Source organism: Neodiprion fabricii, chromosome 2 (genome assembly GCF_021155785.1).
Source record: "Neodiprion fabricii isolate iyNeoFabr1 chromosome 2, iyNeoFabr1.1, whole genome shotgun sequence".
Lineage (NCBI taxonomy): Eukaryota > Metazoa > Arthropoda > Insecta > Hymenoptera > Diprionidae > Neodiprion > Neodiprion fabricii.
This window is the reverse complement of record NC_060240.1, coordinates 22,223,959-22,236,603: the sequence shown is the minus strand read 5'-3', so window position 1 is coordinate 22,236,603 and position 12,645 is coordinate 22,223,959.

The following is a 12,645-nucleotide window of genomic DNA, read 5'->3' as shown; positions in this document are numbered from 1 at the left end:
AATTGATCCCAGGATTTTTCAAAATCCCCCAAATTTTTACCAACAATCCGAAGGGTTAGCTTTACTTTTTTCGTGATTTTCTGTACAAAAATTTTTTTTCCTAGAATCTATTCATACGACACTTCCTAGATTAATTGGACCTCAAGTATTCTAAAAACGGCGTTCTGATCGTCGTGGAACCAATTGCTAAGAAAATAGGAAGAAAATATGGAAAAACTCAATTATTTATTTATTCTAATCCACGTTACATAAAATAATGACAACACTACATCATATATTATAGGTGGTATATCGTACCCTGCAGAGATGCGCTAGTAACGACGACAATGACTATCTGATATAATATTTTTCTCATTCTGTTCAAGATTGTGCATATTAAACTCCTTTTTTTTTTTGTTGTGATAACACTGATCAACAGTGGTTTTTTTGCCCTTGACATTTGAACGGTCTTAGAAAGATTTGATGTCAACACCCCTAGAAGTAAGCATAATTTTTATAAATTGGCTCCAGTTTTTTATTTTATCGACATTTTTATGTACGATTCAGAAAAGCAATATTTGGATGAAAAATCCGATGTTTTGTTCAATCTCTGAAATTTATCGAAACGATACTGAAGAGTTCAACAGAAAAAGTTTCTGCGAATTTTGGTGTTTGAGAACATATAATTTACGAATAAAATCATGATTATATTCGATTCTCCTTCCGTTACAATACAATAATAGCATAAAAACTAGAACTAATCTAATATAACCATGATTTTATCTTTAAATTCTTCGTTCTGAAACACCAAAATTCACGGAAATAATCACGGTGATAGAAAATTATTTTCTTTGTGTTCAGCTGTGTTATTAGGGTTAGTAATCACGAATTTCATGAAAACTTAGGACCCCATAAATTGTCGATCACAAAAGTGGGAGTCATGAAATCAGTAATGCTAATTTTGATAATCGTGATAGTGTTGTTGAAATGTATAAAGCCTACCTTTCACTCATAACTCATATAATAGGCAATAGGCGAGCCTCTCCACCGACAGCTCCATAGTGGAATAAGGATTGGTCTCAGGTGATGCAGAGAAAGAGATAAGCAGCTGAAGTATTTAGAGATAGTACTTCGAAATAAAAGTATGATAATTATATTGCAATTCAGAAGGAAACTAAAATCTTATCGAATACAATAAAAAATGAAGCATTCAAAAAATTTTGCATTTCCCTGAGTTCACAAATGGATACTCGTAACATATGGGGTGCCATAAAAGCGTTCGAAAGAAGTTTAATATGGAAAAATCTACCGTTTCTTCTTCGATGGCATATAGTATGATTCAAACTGCTTTCCAGAACGTTACTCTAATCCTTAGTAAACCAGAAAACCGGTATTCAGATCTGATCTCTAATTCAATTCTTAAAGCCCTACCAAAAGGGGGAATCCACCTTCTTTTGAAAGTTTTCATCAAAATTATTATAGAGAGTATTTTCCCAGATTCGTGGTTGGACTATGATGTATGCTCAATAATACCTTGGGGAAAGGGTTATAGACTGATATTTTGTTCCGCAATGGTGGCTGAATCTCTCGAGAAATTTTAACAATAGACTACGTTGGTGGAAAAGAGGTTGAAAATATCTGAAATCAAATCGTAGTTATGCATTTTCACTGGAAGAAACATTATAGATCAGGTTTATAGAGTTTTTCTTATTGTCAGTAATGAAGAGGTCATTAATCAGGCTTTTGTTGTAAACTTTTCAAGTTTCTGGGTGTAAACGAACATCAATTTGGTGTCCCCCGCCAATATCGTTACAACTCTTGTATATTGTATAGGACTTGGAAAACTAAAAGTCTTTTTGCATAGGTCTTTTTTCATCAGCAGAAAAACGGTTTAAAAGGGTGAAAACGACATCCGAAAATGACTAACACCCAATGGGGTGTTTTCTCAGATTCCCATAGAAACGCTTGATGTATTTGGATAAAACCAACGCTGGAATATTTCATTCATCAACAGAAACATTTCAGCTTTGGTTTCATTGAAATGCATCAAGCGCATCAAGAAATCATCCTGTTGGGGGCCGGTGTTGCAGGATCGTTTAATCCCTTAAAACCGTTGTCCTCCGATGAAAAATATACATGTCATTTCCCTCGTGGAAATGATTTCTGCACCAAACTACAATAGATATACAAGGCCGGTTCTGAGTACAAATACCTTCTTTACCGACCAAGCCGCCTATCCGCGCATCCCAGGTGCAAACCCTTGAAGGTTACCCTCACTCTTGTAAGATAAAACATGCTCTGCCGACCACTCGTCGGCAAGAAAATCTGTCAAATAACCATGGTAAATCGCTGGTAAAAAATCCTCCAAATGACCATGATCGTTGGTAAAAAATTCCTGAAATTGCCGTGGTATTACGATTGTGAGATAAATTGTGCTCTTTATCGGTAAAGAAAATCATGCTCATCGAGCGGTATCGATAACTGCATTATCGAGCGTACTCCGTGAATCCTCAGGCGTTCGAGCGGACCCCGTGGATCCTCGAACGTTCGACCGAGAATCCTGGCATGTGTCAGGTTTTCAGAGCTTCCAGAAGGTTCGTGAAGATTTTCCGGCGATCGAGAGGATTCGAGGGTGGAGGTACGACGTTGGGAGGCTTATGCACTCTCAACAGCTCCGCTAGATTCTACTGAATTTGTATTTTCAAACATGAATAAGCCTGGTTACATTACCCATATTGCATGAGAAGTAGTACGTGTAACAAAATGAGAACCAGTAGACGACAGAACAAGGAAAATGAGCGAATGTCACCCAGAGCTTCCCCGTCTATAGAGGAAGTGGAAGTCTTTTCATGATACCGGGAAACCTGCAAAAGATTAGGTTATATTAGGTTGGCTAGGTTGTACGGTCTTGGGTTGAGATAGGTTATATTAGGTTGGGTTGTAGTGTCTTGGGTCAAGTTAGGTTATGTTAAGTTCCCCTACGTCGGTTGTCACCTTGTCGTGGTGTAGGGGCTTGGCGGTCGCAATGAATCCAGTGGACCCAATGACTAGGGCTCCAAAGTCCCTAGGCAAAGGCGAGACTGGACGAGCGACTAAAACTAAGCACAACCGGCCCAGCCTCCTGAGGTTGGGTGAGGGAATGGCGAGGGATGAATGGGAAGTGAATGAATGGGATGTGGTCGGGACCTCTGAGGATATTCCTCCGAGACTAGACAAGGCCGGACTAGTAATCCGCCGACCAGGGCTGCAAAATATGTCTGTACCTTTCCTGTGGTTTCCTAGGAATCCGCATGGTTGAAGTGGGAAAACCGCTACTTGCAGCTGTCTGGAGCCAATCGGAGGGTTGAATCTTGGGCCTCGGGCGCATGTATGGAGGATTTCCTGGTCAGTATTTCCTCATACCCGAAGCTGGTAGGGTATTTCCGGCAAGGTCTTACCCGAATGGGGGCCTACCCTGGCTCGGATTGACAGGGGAATACCCCGGACGGAAGACCCTAAAGAGGTAAGGGGGGTGGGGGGGATTGCATGGACAGGGCTGACCACCCGACAAGCTGAAAGCAGCTTCCGCGCGAGTACGGGGTTAGGGTTCTTTCCGGCGGGGACAGATGCTGCACCGCGGTGCAGCTGCCATGATGGCTGAACCGTCGTTAGACATAATTTACTGTAATATGGCTCACTTAAACAAAACAAACGAAACTGAGAAACAGATGGAGAATGAGGTTTTCGAGGTGGATCCCTTCGCGAGAAGGACCAGCATCCACCGGACACCACCACAGCCCAAGCGGGTCACCACCTTGGAGGTGCAGATGAGGGAGCCGGCGCCTGTCCAGACGCCACTCATCCTCATCGATGTAGAGGCGTCGAGGGAGGGTGCGCAGAAGGGTGCGTTCGAGCTGAAGGGAGCGATCCCGAAAGCCAGGAGCGAGGGGGCAAGTACGATGAGCTGCCCCGGAGGGGTAAGCCTGACCACCCGAAACGTGCAGGAGGTAAGCCAGAGGGAATCGCTGAAGGACCTGATTACCCTCATTGAGGGCATGAAGGCCTTCACGGTGGCCCATAAGAATACCCACGTCGCCCTCAGAGAGGACGTGGCCAAGGCAGCCATTATCATCAGGCGAGTCGAGCGTGCCTGGAGCAGGATGGAGGAGGAGTTGGCCGGAACCAGAGTACCGCGGGAGACTGAGGACAAGGCCACACAGACAGGGACGCAGCAACTGCAGCAGGAACAACAGAAGGCAGCATCAACAAACAAGAGGAAGGAGATCTCCCCCTCAACTGGAGCCGCGGAAAAAAGGCCGCGCCCGGAAGAACAGGGAGAGAAACCCCATCAGGAGGGCTGGAGCGAGGTGGTCAAGCGAGGCCGCCGCAAGACAGCCGCCTCAACGCCAGCAGCGCAAGCGGCACCAACCAAGAACACGGCCGCGGCCCCCGCCAAGGAAAGGGGACCAAGGCCCAGGAAGCCTGTCAGGCCGGATGCCGTCCTGATTAAGACGGAAGGGGGGCTAAATTACGCGGATGTCCTCAAAAGGGTCAGGGGCCAGGTGGACCCCGACAAGGTAGGTGCCTGCATTACGGCAGTCAGGAGGACCAGAGGCGGGGACGTCCTTCTTGAGCTCAAGGGCTCAAGTGGGGCACAGGCCCTGAAGGAGGCCGTCGTGGTGGCTCTAGGTGGTCAGGCTAAAGTGTCAACGCTGGAGCCGACTATGACCATCGAGGTCCAGGATCTCGATGAGATCACGACGGCAGAGGAGACCAGGGCGGCCCTCAGCAGCGCCCTGAAAGCACCACTGGAGGGAGAGATCGGGCTGAGGAGCGGCTTCCGGGGCACGCAGACCTCGCTTATGCGTATCCCAGAGCGGACTGCCCGGAAGCTACTGGCGATAGGAAAGGTCAAGATCAGCCGGACCGCCTGCCGGATCCGTGAGAGGATCATGGTGGACAGGTGCCACAGGTGCCAAGGCTACGGGCACCATGCCGCCAAATGCCTAGGAATCGACAACTCCAACGCCTGTCGAAGGTGCGGTGAGACAGGGCACAAGGAGAAGGACTGCAAAAGGTTCAGCCCTCGGTGCATCGTCTGCACAAATGGTGGCGCAAGGGCCGACCATTTCGCTGGGAGCGGCCAGTGCAGAGCTTTCAGGGTAGAGCTGTAGAAGGCCAAGGACCGGCGGAACGGAAGGGCCATCGAGAGGGAGTCCCCTCCAGCGAAAACGCAGGCAGCAAGAGCGACCGGGGTGGAGCCAATAATGCTCTCCCCCACAAACCGTGGAGTGACCTTCGGGCGGAGGCTCGACTCTTTCCCAAAATGGCAGGAGTAAGGGGAGACAACGCAGGATCCGGGGACAGGCCTGGGGTAGTAATACTCCAGGTCAATCTAAACCGGAGCCGCGCCGCCCAGGACCTGCTGACCCAGACCGCCGCTGCGCACGGAGCCGAGATACTGATAGTTTCGGAGCCCAGCAGCATGGGAAAGCAGGGAATCTGGGCGGTGGATACGAGGGGAGACGCTGCCATACTGGGGACGAAGAGGTTAGCCGGAAACCTGGAGCCGGGTAGCAAGGGGGCTGGCTACGTCTGGGCGAGGGTAAGCGGGCTAACCATCTTTAGCTGCTACTAATCGCCTAACGAGGCCATCGAGGAATTTGAGCGGCAACTGGACGACCTCGAGGGCGTGGTCAGAGCGGTGGGCACCAAAACCCTTGTGGCTGGCGACTTTAACGCGAAGTCGCCAAAGGGGGGGTCAAGCAAGTGGGACAAGAGGGGTCGGGTGGTCGCGGACTTCCTTGCCAGGCTAGACCTCATTCCCGTAAACGAGGGTACAGCCCCAACGTGGCAGAGGGCCAGCACGGGGGCCTCGTCGGTAATCGACCTGACAGCAGGAACCCCAGGGGTGGCGGCTGAAGTGATGGGGTGGCGTGTGCTGGACGACGAAAGCCTGAGCGACCACCGCTATATTTATATGAAGTGAAAGTCCAGTGACAGGTTGCGCGCTCGAACACCTGGTAGCATCGAGAAAGGATGGGTGGTGAGGAAGCTGGACAAGGACGCGATGGCGAGCTTCCTCAGTAGGGAAAAGGAGCAGCGCAGCGCGGACGCAGTGGGAAATGAGATAGACGTTCTGATGACCACCGTGGTAAAGGCCTGTGATGCGGGGATGCCCAAAAGGAGACCACCCAAGGGCAAAGTCGCAACGCACTGGTGGAATGAGAAGATCGCGTCCCTCAGATCCCAGTGTGTCAGGGCCAGAAGGCAGGAGCAACGGCGGAGGGCAAGAGGGAAAACCACCACAGCACCCGGCGCATACAAAGCGGCAAGGAAGGCCCTTCGGGATGAGATAAAGGCCAGTAAAGCCAGATGTTGGGAAGAGCTCCTCAGGACGGTCGACGAGTACCCCTGGGGGCTACCTTATAAGTTAGCATCCCGGAAATTAGGTGGTTCCAGGCAACCGGACGACCCAGAGGTGGTGGAAAGGGCCCTTGAGGAGCTCTTCCCAATCCACGCCCACGTCGGAAGGCCTAGCCGGGCAGAGCCCGCAGAGGACCCGCCGCAACCGCTTACGGAAGCGGAGCTGGTCGAGGCCGTTAGGAAGATCAGTAGGGGAAAAGCCCCTGGCCCCGATGGGATCCCCAACGAGGCTATAATGGTGGCGGTCGATATTGACCTTGGACTATTCCTGAGGGGCTACAACGCCTGCCTAGCGAGCGGTACCTTCCACAACCTGTGGAAGAGACAAAGGCTAGTTCTACTACCTAAGGGACAAACCAAGGCGGGAATAGCGCAGAAGTACCGGCCGATCAGCCTGATCGACACCGCCGGGAAACTGCTCGAGCGGCTGATCTACGCCAGGCTGGAAGCGGCGCTGGATGCATCTGGCGGACTTGCTGACAACCAGTATGGCTTCAGGAAGGGCAGGTCGACCGTGCAGGCGATCACGGAAGTGGTGGAGATCGCCAGCGAACCTAGCAGGAGGCGCGGCCGCTCCTCAACCCCCTGCTTGATGGCACTTCTGGATGTCAGAAACGCCTTCAACGCGGTGGGGCATGGCGTCATTCTAGAGGCAATAGAAAGGAGACAGGGCATACCAACGTACCTCCTCCGGCTGGTCGGGAGCTACCTGGAGAACAAGCGGCTTCTGTACCACATGAGCGAGGGAGAAAAGGAGCGTCTCCTGTCGGCTGGCGTTCCACAGGGGTCCGTCCTCGGCCCCCTACTGTGGAACATCGTGTACGACGACCTGCTCCGAATGACCCTACCCGACGGAGTGAAGGCGATCGGCTTCGCGGACGATGTGGCTCTTGTGGTAACGGCAAGAACCCCTGAGCTGCTGGAACTGAAGACCACGGAGGCCATCGAGTCTGCCCGAAGCTGGGTGACGGACAGAGGTCTGGACCTGGCGGAGCAAAAGACCGAGGTCGTGGTTCTCACCCGACGCCATAAGCTAAGGGTGAACCCGATCAAAGTCAAGGAGCACAGGATTGAACCGGTAGCCAGTGCCAAGTACCTTGGCGTCATTATCGACGCCAAGCTGAACTTTGCCGACCACATTCGGAGCGCGGCGGACAAGGCCACGAGGGTGGCAAGCATGATAGGGAGGTTAATGCCCAACGTAGGTGGTCCGGCCTACACCAGGAGGAGGCTGCTGGCCAGCGTCACATACTCTGTGGCGCTCTACGGCGCCCCGGTGTGGGCAGACGCCCTCGAGATCGCCCGGAACAGGGCGAGGCTAGCAGCGGCGGGGAGGACCTGTGCCCTCAGGGTAGTCTCCGGGTACCGCACGGTATCAACAGCAGCCGTGATGGTGCTCGCCAGCCTGATCCCTCTCCACCTCCTGGCGAAGGAGCGAAAAACGATCTCGACAGCGGAGGCCGAGGGAAGACTGGGCAAGGCCGCAAGAAACCGGCTTAGAAAAAAGGTGGGGGAGAGGACCTTAGTCGAGTGGGACAAGGAATGGTCGGAAGAGGAGAGCGGGGCATGGACAAGGAAAGCCATACCCTCAGTGGTACCCTGGGTGGACAGAAGGTTCGGCCAGATGGACTTTCATCTCACCCAGGGCCTCACGGGCCATGGATGCTTCGGTGAGTACCTCAAACGAATAGGTAAGGAGGTAACACCGAGGTGCCATCACTGCAGCAACCCCAACGACGATGCAGACCATACCTGGTTCCACTGCCCGGCATGGAAGGAACTCAGGGAGGAAATGAGGAAGGCCACGGGACAAGTCGAAGGCATCGCTGAATTGGTCAAGGCGATGCTGGAGAGCCCGGAAAAGTGGAACGCGGCCGCCCAGTTTATAGGCCGGGTGCTGCGAGATAAGGAAGAGGCCGAAAGGACGAGGAGACAAGGAGGCCAACCCGGACGACAAGCCAGGCAGGGGACCAGACTAGTAGGCAGGCTGAGGGGGGTGGGGGGGGGCTGCCGGGTGCGCGTGTGACCTATCATACGCACACACGGTGTGCTTCCGCAGCGGCGGCCTGCTGAAGGACCTGAAGGACCGGAATGATCGCGAAACAGGGCACCCGGAGAAATGTGGTATCGACGCCACTTTCAGAAGGGTGGAAGACTTGGCGGCCGACCACGCGGCCAAACAGATCAGACGAGGCGAGCCCCGGCCTCCGGGTACCAGGCCAACGGAGGAGGGAGCGATGGTCCGGATGACCTACAGTGATGTGAATTAGCTGGGTAATAACCGGGCCATCCTCTACCTCAAGAGACGGTATGGGGGGACCCAGCAGCTGGTCAATTCGACCAGTCCGCTGAAAATGCACCCCCCCTGGCGTGACGCGGTGGTGCTGGACGGGACAGTGTTCATCGCCAGCTGTCAGTGTGGCAGCTCGGCGGAGCACGAGCGTATGTTCCCGCACTACCGCACCACCGTGGAGAACGGGGCTACCAAGTCTAACTGGAGGGTGACGGTGGAGGCGGCAAGAAACGGCGTGACAGTGCAGAGGGGACACCACATCCGCACCGCGCAAAACATGCTAGTGCGGTGCGGAAACAGTGAGGTGAAAGGTGATGCATGGAGGGGGTGTACAAGAAAAGGCGCGCGAAGACACCCCCCCACGAACAGGTGAACTAGTGAAAGTGGTCACATCGTAGATTAGATTAGATTAATAGGAATAGGTGACTAGGCTGTTTAATGAACTGATTAAACAACAACAGCCAGTAAGACAGGAGTGCATACAAACTAGCGTAAGAACATCAGTTGGTACGCTAGCGTATGGCTTAGAATAAGTAAATAGGATAATAGTGATATTAGTAGGGACACGGCGCGCGGCAGCCTGGCTGAACAGGTCAGTGCCACGCCACAAGAGGAAGTGAGAGGCCAGGAAAACAGGCCGGCCACAGGGACGGGGTGAAGTAATGCGAAAGCGGTTCCGCCCCGTCCCGGGTGATGAGCGGAGGAGGGGTTTTAGCCGGTAGGAATCCGGCACTATCCGACGATATCCATACGAACAACCGGATGTCTTTGAAGATTTCCCCTTCGCCGCTAGAAAAAAAAAAAAAGGTTATGTTAAGTTGGAGTAACGTTGACGTAGGTTAGGTTATAGAAACCTCGAGGCCGTCGCGCCAACCGCGAATTGCTCAAAAATCATTGAACTATCGAAGCTAGCGATCAAGCTTGATCGAATAAATCATTTCAGAAAGTATTTTATCAATTTAGGTTAGGTTGGACAGTCTTGGATTAGGATAGGTTTATATTAGGTCGGGTTGTAGTGTCTTGGGTCAAGTTAGGTTACGTTAGGTCAAGTCCTACCGTCTTAGGTCAGGTTAGCTTTTACTCCGCTGGGTTCGGTCGGGTTAGAGCTATGGATGATATAGGTAAGGAGGACTATCTCCGCGTACAGAAAGTGTCCGTAAAGCTGAGGTAAAGAAATTGAGATCGCGTCGCTGCGTGAAAAATTGTATCCATTCTTCAAACTTCACTGAGTTGACGAGTTATGAAAGTACATAGTTAGAAAAGAACAAAAATGTTTCTCCAATTAGAGAAGATTTCTGTAAGTACCAAGTTTCATCATCTTGCTCATTATAAATGTTTTTATCGTAATATGTTTAAGAGTTTTTGAATCATTTAATTATTTGTGTTTATGTGTGCAAAGAAAAAGTATTCAAGTTTTTGGAATTCTTCATTTATTTTTATTGTTCATTGTTCATGATAGTGTTCTGCGGCACATGGTTTTCGCTCTTTTTATTCGAAGTGTTTGTGTAGCATTTTGATTTAAATTTGGTTGTTTATACTTGTTTACAGTATCTGCCGAGGACTCTAGAGTCCCTAGGGTGGATCAGTATAAAGGATTTTAAGAAACGCCGCCAAGGTGGGGCGGAAATTCGAAGCGAAATTGCATATTTTCGAGGGCTAGCTAACTGCCGATGGCAGGGGACGATTTCTTAGACTTCTTCGGCATCAGATGGCTGATCGATGGGTGGTGGGGGCAATTCTGCCCCTTCGAGGATTGGGATCACCTGGCGTGGCACGCGCCGGAGGCATTGTGGGCGGTTTACCACCCGAATTACTAAACATCTCCCCCAATGACTTTCTTTGAATGTTTTAAAATAAAAACAAAGGGTTATATATCAACCCGTTATATATCATATTTGATTGTATCTATATATTAAAACTCATTTCCCCTCCAAATAGTTTGTAAGTTAGTTATAGATTATTTTCAGGTTTAGCTGTGAATTTTTTTAAATATAGCGTCGTTTATCTTGGTTACGTAACGTTGGTAAAATTTGGTTGGATGTTGTGTCTTGATCTATTTGTTTGGGGATTTATCCGAGAAATTTTATATGATATTTTGATTTACTAAAATGCTTGGGCTATTCGTAATACCGTTTATTGTTTGCATTTCCACCTCTTGATTATATGTTACACCTGTATGCATAAGGGAAGAGAATGTGGAGATATGTTGTATGATTAAATATTTTATTGTAATTCTTAGACGAATCACAGTTTCCGTGTGAAAAATGTACATGCAGCGGGTTGCAAGCCGGTGTGTTTACCGATTCAAGGATAGTGAGCGGGGTGAGGTTGCGAAATTAATCAATATGGTTGTTCATCCGACTAAGCAAAAATCAAAAACCTGCACATCCCAACCAACGGGGGGTGGGGAGGGCATATGATGGGAAAAAAAATCGGTCAACGAAAAAGCAGGTAGTGGGCAGCGCGCTGTGGTGACTGGGTGGAGGGCTGCAGTGATGGACCACCGCGGCCATCAAAGAATGAAAAAATTTTATGACAAACAAGTCTGAGCCTGCATACCCCAACCCTTATCAGCGTGGGGCATGTGATCGGAAAAATCGGTCAACGGAAAGGAGGTAGCGAGCAGTGTTTGGCGTGAGAAAAATCTTGTCTTGCCAACTCTTGGCCGGATGCTTTGTGCACATACAGTTTTGGGGTTTATGACTCCTCATAGCGACCCAGTCCGAGCCTGCACACCCCCAACCACATTAGCGTGGAGCATGTGTTGGGAAAAAATCGATCATCAAAAAAGCAGGTAGCGATCTCTTGAGAAAATTTTCCCAGCTCATACTGTTGTCGCGTTATATTTTTGCCTGTATGTCACGTGGTGTACAACCCATGAACGATTGGCTGATTGGTTTTTGCTAGGTAGAGGGTGAACGTGTTTCCTTTCGTACAAATCCAAATAGCTGTTTGAAACTTCTCTAGCATTTTGAAAAATCCCTCGTGCAGAAACAGGTGTTTGACAAAGTGAGTGGTGACAAAAGGTGTTCATTCGAAAACCCGAAGACTTCAAAGAGTTTCTACTTTTGTGTGTACTTCATAGAATATATATATAGTGCTACACCAATCCTCTTACGATACTTCGAATGCCGATTCAATTTCCGTAATGATTATCACATTTGATTAGTATGGTAACGAAGTTTTTTGATTTGTTTCAACTTTTCTGTATTCAGCATCATTCCCTCCCTTCCTCTTTCGCTCTCTCTCTCTCCCTCTCTCTCTCTCGCGCTCCCCCCCTCTCACTACGACGGGCCGCAATCACCTGGGCAAGGTTTTCTGCAGTTTCCTTCCTTGACCCTTGTACGAATGCGGGTGTTTCTATTGAGCATCTTAAGACAGCTGTAGCCGCATAATGATGGGCGCTAATCCATCTCTTCCCTTGTCCCACACAGGTCTACGTAGACATCTGGGGGGGCACACTCTAACGGGTATGACGGGAACTGACAGCAAAAAATAAAATAAAATAAACAAATATTCAAAGCATCCAACCTTTATTTTTCAACTGTTCACCCCCAACCACATGATAAATAAAATTTACCATCTTGCGGCGAGCATTGAAAACATCACGCAGAGTCGATCGATAAAATATCGACTGATCGATCATGCGATGGAGGGGGCGCCACATACCACGAACCTGCGGTAACGGCCGGTAACACCAAACTGTCGGTAAGATCGGAGATGACAATTTCGTCGGCAGAATATCTGCCATCTATAAATAAAAAAGTGTGTAATGTCTGCTCATCCGACGGTAAAAAAATCAAAATGGCTGCTCATCCCACGAAGCAAAAAATCCCATTGTCAAACTGTCTGACGTTAAAAAAATTGAAAATGGTCGCTCATCCGACTAATCAATAATCGACATGACCCCTCACCTGACTAAGCAAAAATCAAAATGTCTGCACATCCGACTAAGCAAACAATTCATT